This window comes from Panthera leo, chromosome C1 (assembly GCF_018350215.1).
Source record: "Panthera leo isolate Ple1 chromosome C1, P.leo_Ple1_pat1.1, whole genome shotgun sequence".
NCBI classification, from domain to species: Eukaryota; Metazoa; Chordata; class Mammalia; order Carnivora; family Felidae; genus Panthera; species Panthera leo.
The window spans coordinates 192,351,386-192,367,923 of NC_056686.1; positions in this window are offsets into that span (position 1 = coordinate 192,351,386).

Consider the following 16,538-nt stretch of genomic DNA (forward strand, 5'->3'; position numbering starts at 1 on the left):
TATTGTGTTCATGTACACACTGACTGGCACCCGGGGGCTTCTTAGTAAGACACCCACCACAGCAAACCCACATTGATTTTGGCCACTTTGTAAGAGGATATGCTGGTCTAGCTGGGTAAGCCTTTCCTTGAAGTTTCCCCACATTGTTCTCCATCACAGCACACTTCCTTACCATTTTCTCAACTTATAATTACACAGTTATTTATTTACCTATTTTATTTTATTGGCTTCTCACCCCCACCCCCGCCTCACCTATAAACTCCCTGAGGGCAGGAACTATTTGTTTTCACTCACCACCACATAATAGTCACAAAGCACCAGTGCCCAATGTATATATGTTTGAATGAATAAGTGAAGGAATAAATGGAAAAAAAAAAAAAAAAAAAAAAAAAAAAGGTCCAAGGAGGCTAGAGAAAGCAACATGAAAGGAATTGAAAGTCTGATCCCTCACCCCCTTTCCCTTAAAGATTAATGAGAAAATCTTTAACCATAATTACTTTTTGATACCTCCTTCAGTTGATGTTCAGAGTTTCAGTAAGTTAAAAAACAATAACGATAACACTGCAATTTGAGGTACATTTCTTGTTCCCTAAACATGCAGTATTCTTTTTCACTTCAGGACTTCTGTACTGTGGTTTCCTCTGATGAGACCCCTCACCCCTGCAGCATCTTGTTAGCCTAACTTCTTGCCCTTTAAAAGTGGGTGCTGTCACACATGTCCGGGAAACCTCTGACAGGTGAACCTTTTCCTTTTATGCACACCCAGAGGCACTCACATGTTCCTTTAAAATGAACTCGTCACATTGTTACAAATTCGTTTTTGTATATCCTCTTCCTAGACCAGTGATTTTCAAACGTCAGCATGTAACAATCTTCTAAAAAAGGGTTTCTCAAACACAAACTTTAATGTATGAGGATCCTGTTAAAATGCAGATTCTGATTCAGGACATCTGTGGTGGGGTCTCTGCACCTCAAATGAACTCCCAGGAGATGCCATATTTTGAGTGTCAAGGCTCTTGAATATTTGTTAAAAATGCAAATTCCTGGGTCACACATCCACACATTTGTATTCTGAAGGTCTATGATACTGTCCTGAATTTTGTGATTTGAACAACGGCCTCAAAGTACTTCCAACATAGGCGGTCAGCGGACTACCCTTTGAGAAAAACTACACCACTCTGTGAAGTTTGAGGGCAAAGGCCCAGGCTTTGTCACTGTATTCCCAGTGTGCATCAAGCACAGGGTCTGCCACATAAAATGCATTAAAGAGTCACATTTGCAAAATGACTGAATTTATTCACCATCACTAATATAGAGCCTTAGCACCGAACCAAGGGGGTGGTCCCAGAAAAGGGATGAAAAGTCAAGGACTGAGAACAATCTCAGCTGGGCAGTTACTCAGGCCTCCATTAGGTCAGCAGGGGATATTTTACTCTTTAAATTTAAAACATTTAAGTTCATGTCTCCATTCAAATGGCTGTCTGAGAACAGCAACCCCACCATCTTTTCTTTCTTTCTTTCTTTCTTTCTTTCTTTCTTTCTTCCTTTTCTTTTCTTTTCTTTTTTTTAACAGACTTTATCTTGTAGAGCAGTTTCAGGTTCACAGCAAAATTGAGTGGAAAATACAAAGTTTCCATACACCCCCTGCTCCCCTACATGCACAATCTCCCCCACCATCAACATCGGGCACCAAAGTGGTACATTTGTTACAAACAGCAAACTTACAAGGACACAGCATCATTACCCTGAATCCATAGGGTCGCCTATCTATTTATACCTCCTAGACCTCACAGCGATGCTACCAATTATATCACTGTCTGCCAAATATAGTTTTAGTTTCTGTCGCTTACAACTGAAAGCATCTTGACTAATATTCCACCATTTCAGACTTGTCTCCTGCATACTCTTTTCCTCCACTCTAAGCTCCCGACACACATTTTTTTTTTTTTTTTTTACCACTCCTGTATACTCTTCCTTTCCCATTATCCTGCTGAGGCTCCCCTATTATATCTCCTTCTCCATGCCCCAAAGGTCAGGGATTTCATCTAACTCATCTTTGCATGTTCTATGACACGTACCATTGTATCTAGTAAATATCTCAGTAAATGTGCATTGAAACAAAACGAAATGCCAAATGACATGCAAGGAGATTTTATTAGTATGTCCTTTCATTATTTTTTTCCCTTTTAGCCTCCATTTACAAAAGTAATGGTCAGACCAGGATTCAATAAAGCAATGCTATCTTCCGAAGAAATAAAAGCCTCGTCAAAAAAAAAAAAAAAAAAGTGTTAAACTAATCAGAAAATTTGGGGTGCTATTTATAGCTTAAAGTTTGCAAGCCAAGTATATACCTCACTCCCATCTCCCCAGATATGCCCAAGTAGAGATGATTAGGATATTCATTGAGAGCAATATACTTTGTCTTCTTGGGTAAATTAAAAGCATTTGAGACATAAAATGTCAAAGTTGTAAAAGGCGTCCCTGTTGGAAAGTACAAATGAGCTTAATATTCAACTAGCAGGCACCCACAAGACCATACCCAGCGTTAAAATATTGAAACAGTTCTATACAGGTTGGTAACTAGCTTCGGTCCTAAACTTCCTAAGTGTCCCAAGTCTCTTTCCGAGGAACCCCGTGTCCACCCATCCTATGATCCAACACCCAAAGGATTAATACCTGACCCTATTCTGCTGGGATGGGGTATCCACAATACCCTGCTCTAGCTTTAGGGCCAGAATCCTTTTTGATCAGTTGATGGTCTGGCTATACACGTTTTTAAGTCTTTTGACTATCACTTCTACAAATAGGTAATGGGGGGCGGGGGGGGGGGGGGGGGGGGGCTGGGTGGGTGGAGTGAAAACCCTTCAGCAAAGCAAAATATTCAATGATTCCCCACCCGGTCACCACCTACAATTCCTTTTTTAACAAGAAAGCTCAAAGATAAGGGATAGAATCTTACAAAAAAAATTCTTTCATTGGGCAATTTGAATGTGGTTTGTTTTAGTCATTCAACAAGCACGAACTGCAGGAATGTACTGTCCTCTAGGATGGTGAGTACTAACCAGGGCCTCTGCTAAGTGCTTACCTCTTGAGCAACATCATTTCTCATTGGGGAATTAAAAAATTGAACTCCAGTTTAGATACCACCAGCAATCCCTCAGAACTGATAAAATTAGAAAAAGAAATGACAGTACTAAGTGAAATATATTTGGCAGCATCTATTGAATTTGAACAAATAAAAACCTTGTGATTCCATACGTACACCAGGAGACAGACATGAATGTTGATAGAACCATTTCTCAGTCTCAAAGTGGAGGGGGAGCCTGGGTGGCTCAGTCCGTTAAGTGTCTGACTTCAGCTCAAGTCATGATCTCACAGCTCCTGAGTTTGAGCCGCATGTCGAGCTCTGTGCTCCAGAGCCTGGAACCTGCTTCCGATTCTGTGTCTCCCTCTCTCTCTCTCTGCCCCTCTCCCGTTCACGCTCTGTTTCTCTCTTTCTCTCTCTCTCTCTCTCTCTCTCAAAAATAAATAAACATTAAAACAAAATTAAATAGTCTCAAACTGGAAACAACCTAAATGTATATCGATAATCAAATGTACACTCCTGTTACCAACACCACAATCCAAATAATAAGCATGTTCATTGCATATGTCCCAATTCACTAATTTGTATACTTTAATTATGTGCAGGTTTTATATATTAATTATACTTCAATAAAGATGGAAAAAACAATCAAGTGTATATAGAAATTGTGGTATGTTTGAGCAATGGATACTCTTAACAGTTACATTGTATAATGTATATAGCAGCTTTAGATAGCTATTAAGCAATTGAAAAGCAACTGCTTTTCAGAATTGAGAGTGCTGTTAGTGTAAAATGCACACTAGGTTTCTAAAACTTCGTATGTAAAAAGAATGTAAAAAATTTGGTAATGATTACATATGGAAATCACAAAATTTTGGATATATTGGAATAAATAAAATATACTTAAATTTTTTAAGAAAGGTTAAAACCTTGTATAAGAAAAATTGTCTCGGGGTGCCTGGGTAGCTCAGTCGGTTAAGTGTCCGACTTCGGTTCAGGTCATGATCTCGCGGTTTGTGAGTTTGAGCCCTGTGTCGGGCTCTGTGCTGACAGCTCAAAGCCTGGAGCCTACTTCGGATTCTGTGTCTCCCTCTCCCTCTGCCCCTCCCCTGCTCATGCTCTGACTCTCTCTGTCTTTCAATAATAAATAAACATTAAAAAAAAAAAATTTTAAAAAAAAGAAAAATTGTCTCAATCTTGATGTGGAATAGAACCTTTTTGCATGATATATTCTCAACTTCCTTGTGGGAAAACCTAGCATTCCTGACAAAGTCCCTAACCAATCTGTAAAGTTTAGATAAACTTTAACAGTATTTAGAGTTGTTGCGGGCTGAGTTCCCCAGAAGGCAGACTTTGAGAATTCAGCATGCAGAAAGTGCCCTTGGGATCAATACACCTGCATAGGGTGGGTGAGGGGATGGGAGCTGAATGGGGGAGAGGGAGAGATACAGCTGTGAGGCCCCATGACAGCCTCTGCCAACCCCACGAAGACTCAGAGACAGAGTGGCCCTTCAGAGGGTCCAGAGTAGTCCTGAGTTGGGCCAAGAACAGTGGTGTGCTGGCAACCTGACTCTGAAAAATGAAAGCCCTGATCTGTTTGTGTTTGCCAGTTTCCATGGAGTAGATACCACGCCGTGCCTAATTTCAAGATCTGGGTGTCATGTCATTGAACATGGAGCTCAAGATGTGCACAATCACACGTCCTCCATGTGCACAGCCTCCGCGTCCGTGGATGCTGGCTCCGGCACGCCACTGACCAAGAGGGCCAGGGCTTTACACTCCCACATCCATCATTCCATGGATGTGGTGCACTCTGGGAGGGAGCGTGGCCTTGGGCAAAGTGGTTCTCTGCAGTTGACACAATCCCTGAAGGGGCTGAAGGCAACCTGCTGACAGCACTCCTTTCTAGAAGCTGGGGCGACAATTCCTTTCCAGTGAGGGATCTGGCAGCTCATCTCAGAGGCCAGCATGCTTATCCTGGAAAACAAGACACCTACCCGGACATTGTCAGGCGAGAGTCCAGTCATCTTTCACTTTCCGAGGGTAGAGCTAATAGATAAACATACGGGAAAGTTTTCGGCAGTCCCCAACAGTAAATATCTGAGGAGTGATGAAGACGCAAGAAACTCCAGAAGTGCAGAAAACCGGAGGGAGGACGGAGATGCTCAGATAGGCCTCTACAAAAGAGCGAGGGTTTGAGCCTGCCTTGGAGAAGTAGTGCTGAGACAGACAAGCAGGGGAGGTTGAATACAGCTGCACTGCATTGTGGTCAGACGCCTGACTCTGGCACCCACCGGTTATCAGGCCTGCACCAATGACCTTACTTCTCCGTGCCTCAGTTTCCTCCTGGGTAAAATGGGGATGATGATGATGATGATGATGATGATGATGATAGTAATAATAGTATCTACTTCAAGGTGTTTTCGGAGTAAGCAAATTCACAGTGAGAGTTTATAATAGTGCGTGGCAATATTAGGCCCTCAATATGTGAGCTATTAATTGTATGGAGCAAATATATATACTATATTTCAGAGTAGTGTAAAAATGTGTGTCTATAATACAAATGCACATAAATGCAAAATATAAATATATAAAAATGTATATGTATAAATCACAAGTTGAACCATCATAACTTGTGGACTGTCCATATATTGAATTTGAATTTGTATATTTATATGAATGTGTGTGCATATGGCATCATCTATTGAATTTGAACACATTAAAACCTTATGATTCCATACGTACACCAAGAGACAGACATTCATTCATTCACCAGAACTCGCAGGCATACCTGATATTTACAGGGACAAGAGCAAAACAGACAGTTGCCCTTAGCTTCCCAGCCCAGACCCCGTCTCGCTCTACAAGGCCCCACATGTGCCTGTAGACATCTCTGCCACCATGTCTTAACATCTACTGTCCCATCATTTTAACATGTCCCAGCATCTACTGCTTCCCTAGTCATAGCCACTCCTCAGGCCTAAGAAGACACACTGGCAGCTGGGCCAGCCCCCAGGAAGACAAGCCCTGGCATAAAAACCTGTGCAGCCCTGGAGGCAGGCTTCTGACTTTGGGGGCAGGGAATGTGGAGTTCCTAGGTACCTGATCTAGAAGGAGGGGGCTCCAGGTAGCCACCTCCTTGGCCAGAGAGAGATGCAGCCAGGGGAAGACCTAAAGCACAGAGCCCAGGACAGCGGCCCAATGGCCCACATCTAAGGGCAGCTCTTGGTTCTACTGGGCATCAGCCCTTTTAATGCAGTATTCTATCTTTGATACATGCAGGATTGTGGTAAAGTAATTGTATCACAAGAGAGGCTTTGCTATACTAGAAAAAGCTCTGGATTGGGGATCAGGACCTCCGAATTGTAATCCTAGTCACAAAGTCTAACATCATGGATTATACTTATTATACTTATTATTTCGCAAAGCACAAAGCACCGTAATGGCCCAGAGTGTGGTTTAATGAACAATGTAACATTTGTAATTTCCAAGATTATTGAGATTCCATAATTCGATTTGGTTTTCAAGAGTGATTTTTAAGAAAGTTTTATTGGGGTTTTTTGTTCTTTTTTCATTTTTTTAATTTTAATTTTTTTTGTTTTGTTCTTTTTTTAAAAAAAATTTTAATGTTTATTAATTTTTGAAGGAGAGAGAGACAGAGTGTGAGCGGGGGAGGGGCAGAGAGAGAGGGAAACACAGAATCCGAAGCAGGCTCCAGGCTCAGAGCTGTCAGCACGGAGCCTGACACGGGGCTCGAACTCACAAGCTGTGAGATCATGACCTGAGCTGAAGTCGGACGCTCAATTGACTGAGCCACACAGGCACCCCTGTTTTGTTCTTTTTTTAATGTAACCCAAGGTCCAAGCCTGTCCCTAAGAGCTGGATCCCTTTTTCCTTTTGTACATGATCAAAAATTCACCTCTCCTAATACACCCAAATGAACTGTCATACCATTCAGTCCTTTTCCTCAGAATGGGAATCACTGATACAAGAGTCCAATGCCCAAAATACTGAACTTGTCATGTCCTGAAGGATGATTTCTATGTCACACACTTTAACTAATTATTATACAAATGAAAGTTGTTATCCAACGGATAGGTTGTTAGCGGTGTAGGTACAAGAAACTAACATCTCTCAGTTCTCAGTAAGTTCATGCTTTCAAAAATAAATAACATCAGAAATTTAAATTATGCACAAGGAGCCCTCACACATAAAGTGCTCATGGTCATTAAAACAAAAGGTAAAAAAAGTGAAAACTGAATGGAACCTCCTAGTTTTCCCAAGTAGAGTATTTCCTTGCCTATGGTGTTTTTGTAGAATAAGAACCAGAGAGTGGCTCTTTTTTTCCTGTTGGCTACAGTGTGATCATCCTTTCCAGGAGTTGTCAAATGTGTGTGTGCACGTATGGGTATGGGTGTGCGTGTGTGTGTGTGTGTGTGTGTGGTGCGTATTGTGGGTGCTGTGTGATGCTCACTGAGCTGCATGTAACTCACTTCCATATAATGGTGTGACGTCACCCCACGTCCTGATGCTGGCCTGTTTTCACACTCCGTATGTTCAAGAACAATCAAAAGAGACCATTTTGGAATGCCCGGACAACTCTTCCAGACAAAGGTGGGCAAGGGCTGGTTCCAGCCAGATCGAATTCACTACAGTGTTTCTGAACGTTGTTTTACACATTTTTATAACAAAGCTGTTCACAATTGAACTTACTTTCCGATAGAAGAATTTGATCCTTCCCAAGTAAAGTGAGGTTGCCCTTTTTCCACATTCTCTGTCAGGATATAACCTGTCTTGAAAGGTAACTCTGCAGTCTAATTACCAGAAAAATAAGAGCTGCCAGCATCAGCAGAGAGGCCACAGAGGGAAGTATTCCAAGGATCTCGGCATTCCCTCTTCTGTGTTTTGTCTCCTACATTTTTCCTTCCACGTTTATGAAACGCTTCACATTTTTCAACTCTGAGCAGTAAACACATATTCAGATGACTTTATGTTCTTTGCATTATTGTGCATTGGGACTTGAAGTTCTTAGAAGGCAAGGAATAACTTTAAGATCACATCCCACCAAGAAATGCTTAGTAAATAAGAATGATAGGCATCTTCTGTAAGCATTTGAAAGTTGCTTGCTACTTTCAGGAATAGATGTTCACCCAATCGATGACCCGAGAGACACAGTGGTGCATTTGATTCCTAGGAGGGATGAGTTTACAAAGGAATGAAGGAAAAGAAGAAGGGAGCAACATTTAAATCTGACCTCCACCATATGCTGTGCTCAACACGCACACACACACACACACACACACACGCACACACTCATTGGCACACAGACACAGTTTGCTATTCTTCAGCTAATGGGATTGGCACCGCTTAAAGCAGACTACTAGGTCATTGTCTAAGAACACAGCAAGAGAAACATTATTTAAAGGCCATTCAAACCCTAAAAGAAGCGGCTGAGCAGAGTAATTATCGGAGACTCTCCATTAACTAGGGCATCTTTACTCTTTGTCTGAACTGGTTTAATAAGGCCCGCTAATGGGTCTGTGGGGGAGGGGGCATGCTAATGGTTCTAAAAAAAAAACCCATCTTGGCCCTTTTAAAACTGGGGACTGTCCTTAGAGATGTTGGTGGTAAAGCCAGAAGTTACCATACGGCAAAATGACCTTCACAAATTCTTGGTTTGGACCCCTGCTGCTTAGGACTCAGATTTCCAAAATTAGGAAATATCTTTGTCTTTTTCTCCCTTTTATTCCAAGGTGACACCTCCCCCCCCCCCCTTCCTCTTACTGGTCCTTGGCTCTTTGGGGTTTTGGGGGGGAACTTGTCATTGGAAACAGCAGCACTCAGTGGTGATAAGGCAGAATGACACCCTTGGTGAATTTTTCCCTTAACTTGCTGCTTTGACTCATTTTCCAGAAGTCTATTTCTCTAGAAAAATCACCTGCCCCATTACTTCAAAAATTTGAAGCTAGAGTCAGTTGCACACTCCCATGTCAAACTTAGGATGGACTTCTGAATTCACACTGCTGTCTTATAATCAGCCAGCTTTATAACCAAGGCCCCAAACACTCAGTTTTCCTGGAGGTTTGCATCATATGGGGGTGGGGGTGGGGGAAACTTTGTGCATTATTAGTTTTAGCTGGTGAGTGGCCTGAGCTGGTCTTGTCTCATTTCCCCTACCCCAACCCTAGACCAAGTTTTCATCTTCTCTCCCCTGGGTGATCGCAATTGTCCCCTAGCTGGTGTCTCAGCATTGGCCCTCTCAACCCATTCTTACAACAGCCTGGGGAAGTCTTTCAAAACACAAATCTGACTAAACATTTTAGTGGCTTCCTATTACCCACAGGAATTCTTAATGTTGTATATGAGCCCCACACATGGTCTGGCCCTTTCTTCCTCTCTAGTGACATCTTGCCTGTATCAGCCACTGGGGCCTTTTTCAGTGAAAGAACATGTCATATCATTTCTGCCACAGGGCCTTTTCACATCTTTTTGCCTGGAACATTCTTTGCTCTGGTAGCTCCCACCCACCCTTCAGCTCTCAGCTCAGTACTCAGATCTTCAGAAAAGCCTTCTCTTACTGCCCTTGCTAGGTTGGCAGTTTCTAGTTCATGCATTTAAAGCACCATTACTGCTCCTTCACAGCACTTACTTTAATTAAATGTTTACATTTGTTTGAATGGTTTTATATGAAAAACTATCTTCTCAGGGGACCTGGTGGCTCATTCAGTTGAGCGTCTGACTCTTGATTTCGGCTCAGGTCATGATCTTGCAGTTCGTGGGACTGAGACCCCCAGGGGGATTGCACTGGGTACAGAGCCTATTTGGGATTCTTTCTCCCTCTCTCTCTGCCCCTCCCCTGCTCACATTCTCCCTCTCTCAAAATAAATAAATAAACATTAAAAAAACAATAATTACTTTCTCATAAGACTGTGTCATGAGAACAATCATAAGCTCCATACACAACTATGCCTGTTTGGGTATATCATTATATCCTCGGTACCCAGTATAATGTCTATGAGCCAAGTGCTTAATAAATATTTGTCATAGTAGATAGTGTTTCAAAATACCGTACTTCACTCCTCCATGACCGTTTTCAAAGTTTGTTACCTGAGAGGTTCCCATGACTACTGTATTTGGGAACTACCTCTATCCCATATTTTCCCCCATATTCCCATATAAGTGTAGAGGGCCAGGTCTCCTTTCTTATGAGATTAAAGACTACTTTTCTAGTTTTACAGGTAGAACTAGAAGCATGTTCTTATTCCCTGAAGGGGTAGACCTTTATGCAGTGACACAGATTCATAAGGCACAAATCAACACACACCAGCTTCAGCGATGTCTCCTGTCTTCTCAAGACCTGGTGGGAAGGAGAAGGGGGGGGGGGTGGAAGGAGTACAGCTAAAGAGGAGAGTCCCAGATTAGAGTTTCTCAGCTTCTCAGCACTCCAGGAACACTGGCCCAGAGACGGTTGGGGGAGGGGGTGAGATGGTTCCAATTGTCTGGTTCCCAAGAACACTGGGGACTTTCTCTACTGAATGTAGTAAGAAGGGGGGGGGGGTGTCATCAGGCACTAAGTAACAGGAAGGATTGGGTGTGTGTTCTGTTACTTGGGGATACTCTGGAGAGAGGGCCGTCAGGTTGGCCTTTATGGACCAGGTGAGCACATACACACTGACTTGCATGGGTGGGGCCAGGCATTCTTCCAGTAAGTTGACCAACTGTATGTATCCCATCACTACTTAAAAAAAAATAAAGCTAGAAGTCAATTGCACACTTGCGTTTCACACTTAGTTATGGCCACCCACATTCAGACTGCTCTATTATATTTGAGTGGCACCAGCCAGCCTCAGGATTCCACTCATACAGGGGACAGTCTAGAAAAATAAAGAAAGGATATCTTATTATAAAAATTGTGTTTTCAGAGGCTCTGAGGCCCCACAGAGGAACAGTCCTCCTGAGGTAGGTTTGTCCATTGTCCCTTAACCCATGTAAAGTCACATGATTGCATGCATGGATTCATGATGCATTCAAGTTCAGAATCAGGGCCAGAAAGTTTTCTGGGGCTGGTACAAGTGGAAGAGACTGCTGCAGACTCACATAATCTTCACCACTGCCCGCGTTACTGAGAAGCCTGCAAACTTCCAAGCCTCAGGTAACTTGTACCCTATGATCATCTCTTGGCTCTCGAACCGCAGAGGCTAGAGACAAGTGTATAACAATGTTCCTACCCACAAGTCGCTGGCCATGTAATGAGAAACAAGTGATCCACGAAATAAATGAGTAACAGAATATACTAAATCTAAATTGTTGGGGTCTAGACCCATGCCTGTGAAGGGTGATCACAGCCCACATCGTGAACATCACCTGGGCGTATTATAAGAAGTACAGCAGACTTTGGGGCCCGACCTTAGCCCTAGTGAATCAGAATCTCTAGTGGTGGGGGAGGGGAGCGACAGAAACATTAATAATGCCTTTGGGGGGATTCTTACACACACCAAAGTTTGAAAGGCATTATGCCAGTTGAGGAAATAAGGAGTCTGAGGTGACTGAGAACCTGGGGAAGAGTCTCAGTCCTTGAAGGTCAGGTAGACAGGGTCTGAAAAATGAAAGATTCGGGGGGGGGGGGCGCATTCCAGGCAAAGGGAATAACAGGAGTAGAGGTATGGAGGGGAGAATAAACATGGCATGAGGGAGACTGAAGCTGAAGTTCTGGTTTGAAGGCAAAGCCATACCTTGCAAGGAATTGAGTTTTAGAACACCTGTTGCACATAAAATGTGAATACATGTATAAGTGTGTATATATGTAAATGTATCTATATCTATTATACACACATGTGTATATAGATGTGTATAGCTTTTGCTGATTGCAAAGGTAATTTTTTAACAAAACCATAAAATATTAGAGAAAAATTTCCCTACGCTGAACATTCCCTTAGAATTTTTTCTATGCATAGAAAACACCAGATGGAATTCTCCATTTACAGCTTTCCAGCTTCCATTGTTCCTGTCACAATATACTCTTCATATCTGTATCTGTCTTTCTGGTAGCCCTAGCCATCCACCTCATTCTTTTTAATGGTCCTGTAGTATTTCACTGCATAATGAGGCGTCACTTAATAAAGTACCATAATCTATTGCTGTTGGTTCTTAGGCTTGGGAGAAATCCAATAACAGGGATGTTTTAGACTATCGATGTGCCGATGGCTGTGTATGTGGTGTGCTCAGACTTTTAGAGTATCAGCTGGAATGGAGGTCTGTGTGTTCAAAGTGACCCGACAGCTCTGTGCTTGGTAGTAACCTTCGTCCCCTATATCTGTGTCTGTGTCTATATCTATACCGATAGCTACCTCTTTCCATATATCTTTATATGTATATTAAATTACATTACCAGAAACTAACATTAAATCACATACAGAGGCAAAATGGAAGAACCGAGTCCAGACTTTTTGAGAAGTTTTTAAGAAAGACCATTCTCAGCTAAAAATCCAAAAGACAAGAAATTAGTGTTGGTGAGGATGCAGAGAAAAAGGAAGCCTTGTGTGCTCTTGGTGGGAATGCAAAATGGTACAGCCACTGTGGGAAACAATATGAAGCGTCCTCAAAAAATTAAAAATAAAAATGCCACATAACCCAATAATTCGACTACTGAGTTTTTACCCAAAGACAACAAAAAACACTAATTTGAAAAGACACATGCCCCCCTATGTTTATTGCAGTATTATTTACAATACCCAAGATACGGAAACAATGTAAGTGTCGTGTCAATCGATGAATGGATAAAGAAGATGTGGTCCAGCAATTGCATTACTAGGTATTTGCCCAGAGGGTACAAAAATACAGATTCAAAAGGGGTACATTCAACCCGATGTTTATAGCAGCATTAACAATAGCCAAACCATGGAGAGAGCCCAAGAGTCTATCAGCTGATGAATGCATAAGGAAGATGTGGTATATATATATACAATGGAGTATTACTCAGCCATAAAAGAGGGTGAGATCTTGCCATTTGGGACAACAGGGATGGACCTAGAGGGTATTCTGCTAAATGAAATAAGTGAGACTAAGAAAGAAAAATACCACACAATTTCACACATATGTGTGAAAAAACAAAACCAACCAACCAACAAACAAAAGCAGAATCAGACTTATAAATACTGAGTACAGACTGATGGTTGCCAGAGAGGAGGAAGATAGGGGATGGGCCATATGGGTGAAGGGGAATGGGAAGTACAGCCTTCCAGTTACAGAATGAATAAGTCATGGGAACAAAAGGCATGACATAGACATATAGTCGATGATGTCACAGTAAAAATGTATGGTGACCGATGGTAGCTACCCTTGTGGTGAGTATAGCATAGCATATGGAGTTGTGGAATCATCATGTTGTACAGCTGAAAATAATATGACATTGTGTGTCAACTACACACAATGTCTCCATCAAGTGGAAGTTTCTTCAGCTTGGTGTTAGAGGCTTTCAGCCTCAGCCTGTCCGTCCCCTCCCTAGAAGTTTGAAAGTCTTTATGATCAGAAACTTCTTTCAGTCATTATTGCTGTGGCCTATGTTTACCATCCTTTATCCTGCGTTCATCCTTCAGACTATTTTCTGAGGTGGGAAGCATTAAGAAAATAGATATCTGGTCATGTAAATTTTCACCAGAAAATGTTCTTGACCTCATTGAGGACAAAATAAGAAAACATGGGCCTAATATGGAAAGTGAAGGAGCGAGACTAGATGAACAGGGAACTGTTTCACTGTTGGGTAGCTTGGGCATTAAAAACATGACCCACAGAGTGACCATTGCTCTATCATTCTCTTCCTTCCAGGAGTTGCCTTGTGAATGGGCCCAATGACTCATACATGGATGGTAAGTGGTCAGTATTGCTTAGTGGTCCATGGCTGCTTAACTCCAAGGAAATTCAAGAGCTTGAAAGATGAGTGTACAGAAAAAGAAGCATCAATATCTGCCTTTGCAGTAGCCTGATCCTGGCTTTAAGTCTCCAGACCTTAATGATATTGGGTGATTGAATGTGATAATACACTATTTTATCCTTTCTTGGTCACACACAGAAAGAAAGTAACACAAGTGGAAAAAATATTAAGGTACAAAGTACAAAAATACTAAAATACAAAAAGAGTAGAAACTGAAATGCTTTTGGCCCAGAACAATTATGTCTCTACTACATCAGAGTTAAGCATCTTTTTTAATTGATCTTCCTTCAGGCCGATACAACAAAATACCATAGACTGAGTAGCTAAAAAACAACAGAAATGTATTTATCACTGTTATGGAGGTTGGGAAGTCCAAGATCATAGCACCAGCAGATTTGGTGTCCACTTAGGGATGGCTTCCTCACAGAAGACACCCAACTTCCTGTGTCCTCACATGGTATAAGGGGCAAGGTCGTTCCTTGGGGTCTTTTTTATAAGGGCACTAATCTCTTCCCTCCTGATGTAATCATCTTCCAATGGTGATTGGGATCTCCCAATCACCTCCTAATACCATCATCTTGAGGGTGAGGATTTCAAAATGAATTTTGGTGGGACACAGACATTCAGACCATAGCAAGGATCTTTCTCATGTGTAACACTAGAATGATTAAAATTATAGTGATCCTCAACCACAAGTTTCTCCTTATGGGGAATTCAAGTACACCCCAACTTTATTTCAGTACCTTTACAGCAACAGAAGAATTTAATAGCCAGCATTTAAAAATTTGTTTAATATTTATTTATTTTTGACAGAGAGAGAGCGAGCATGAGTGGGGGAGGGGCAGAGAGAGAGAGAGGGAGGTACAGAATCTGAAGCAGGTTCCAGGCTCTGAACTGTCAGCACAGAGCCCGACATGGAGCTTGAACTCACGGACCATGAGATCATGACCTGAGCCGAAGTCGGATGCTCAGCTGACCGATAGTGACCTGAGCCACCCAGGTGTCCCTACTAGCCAGCATTTAATCTCCAAGTACTTTACCTAAACAATATCCATTCCTCCATCCCAAAAGAACCCCAATTTTATTTAGGATGGTAAGGTGCCCAGGTCAAATAAAAAGACTTTATTTCCCACTCTCTCTTGCAGCTAAGAGTGGCCAGATGACAACTTCTGACCAAGGAGATGTAAACAGAAATCTGGTGGATGAGACTTCTAGGAAAGTTAGTGTTTTCCTCCTAAAAAGGGGGCACATTTGGCTTGGGGAGCATTTTGCCTTTGCTTTTTGTGCTTCATCTTGCATATAATGTTGGCACAGGATCTTGAGGTTCAGTAGCTATTTTGTGAGCTTAAGGGCAAAAGACAAAAGGGAAGGATGTTGATGCAAAAACCAAGGGAGCGTGCACCCCTGATGGCCTCACAGAGCTGCTCTACCAGCCCTGGGCTGTCTGCTACACGAAAAAATTATTTCCCTCACTTGCTTAAGCCTTTCTGTCGGCTTCCTGATACATGCATGAGAGCATAATTCTATCTAATTAAATCACAGTCCTCTCTTTGGAGGGTAATTAGAAAAAGAGAGACCTATGGTCTGGCATTCAGTTGCACAGCCAGACTTACCAGAATTATTCAAACTAGAGGCAGACGGAGGGCAGAGCAGTGAGAACTGAATGACAATGAAACCAACTAAAGTCAGCCAGCCTTTATTATCGCCACATGCCAGCAACTGTCAACAAAGTCAGCCACAAAATATTTCTTCCTGAACAATCTTTGGCCTACATCATAAACAACTGCTGAGGTTACTGAGTTTTAATAATGTGCATGTAAACTTAAACTTAGCACATTTTATCATTCCTTATCTGTTAGTGCATGTTGTGTTCTACACGGGCAGTAATCACAAGAATTCTCAGTCATTCATTGAGCTTCCAGAACAAGGGGACATGCAGGCTCATTTCAAAGGTAGCTTTATAAATGGTTCAAGATTGTTCCAGTTCACTTTCGGAGTGCAGTCTGTGTTTCCAACCCCTGTGGTACTACAAATGCCTGAGTTTAAGTAGTAGATTTGAAACAAGGAACAACAATAGTGACTGCAAAGAAGAGGAATCAGAACACGAGTTAACTTCAGTTCTGTAATTGCTTGTGAGTATTTGAATTTTGGGTATTTGAAATTTAAAACAGTGATACTGGGGTGCCTGGGTGGCTCAGCCAGTTAAACATTGACTTCAGCTCAGGTCATGATCTCATGGTTCACGAGTTCAAGCCCCACTTTGGACTCTGTGCTGACAGCTCAGAGCCTGGACCCGGTGCTTGAGATTCTGTGTCTCCCTCTTTCTCTGCCCCTCCCCCACTCACACACACACACACACACACACACACACACACACACTCTCTCTCTCTCTCTCTCTAAAGTAAATTAACATTAAAATAAATAAAATAAAACGGTGATACAGTAGAAACTGCAAGGTGAATATTTTTATTGGAAAGCACAGAATTTAGCTTATGTATTCAATATTTTATTGAATTTGAACAT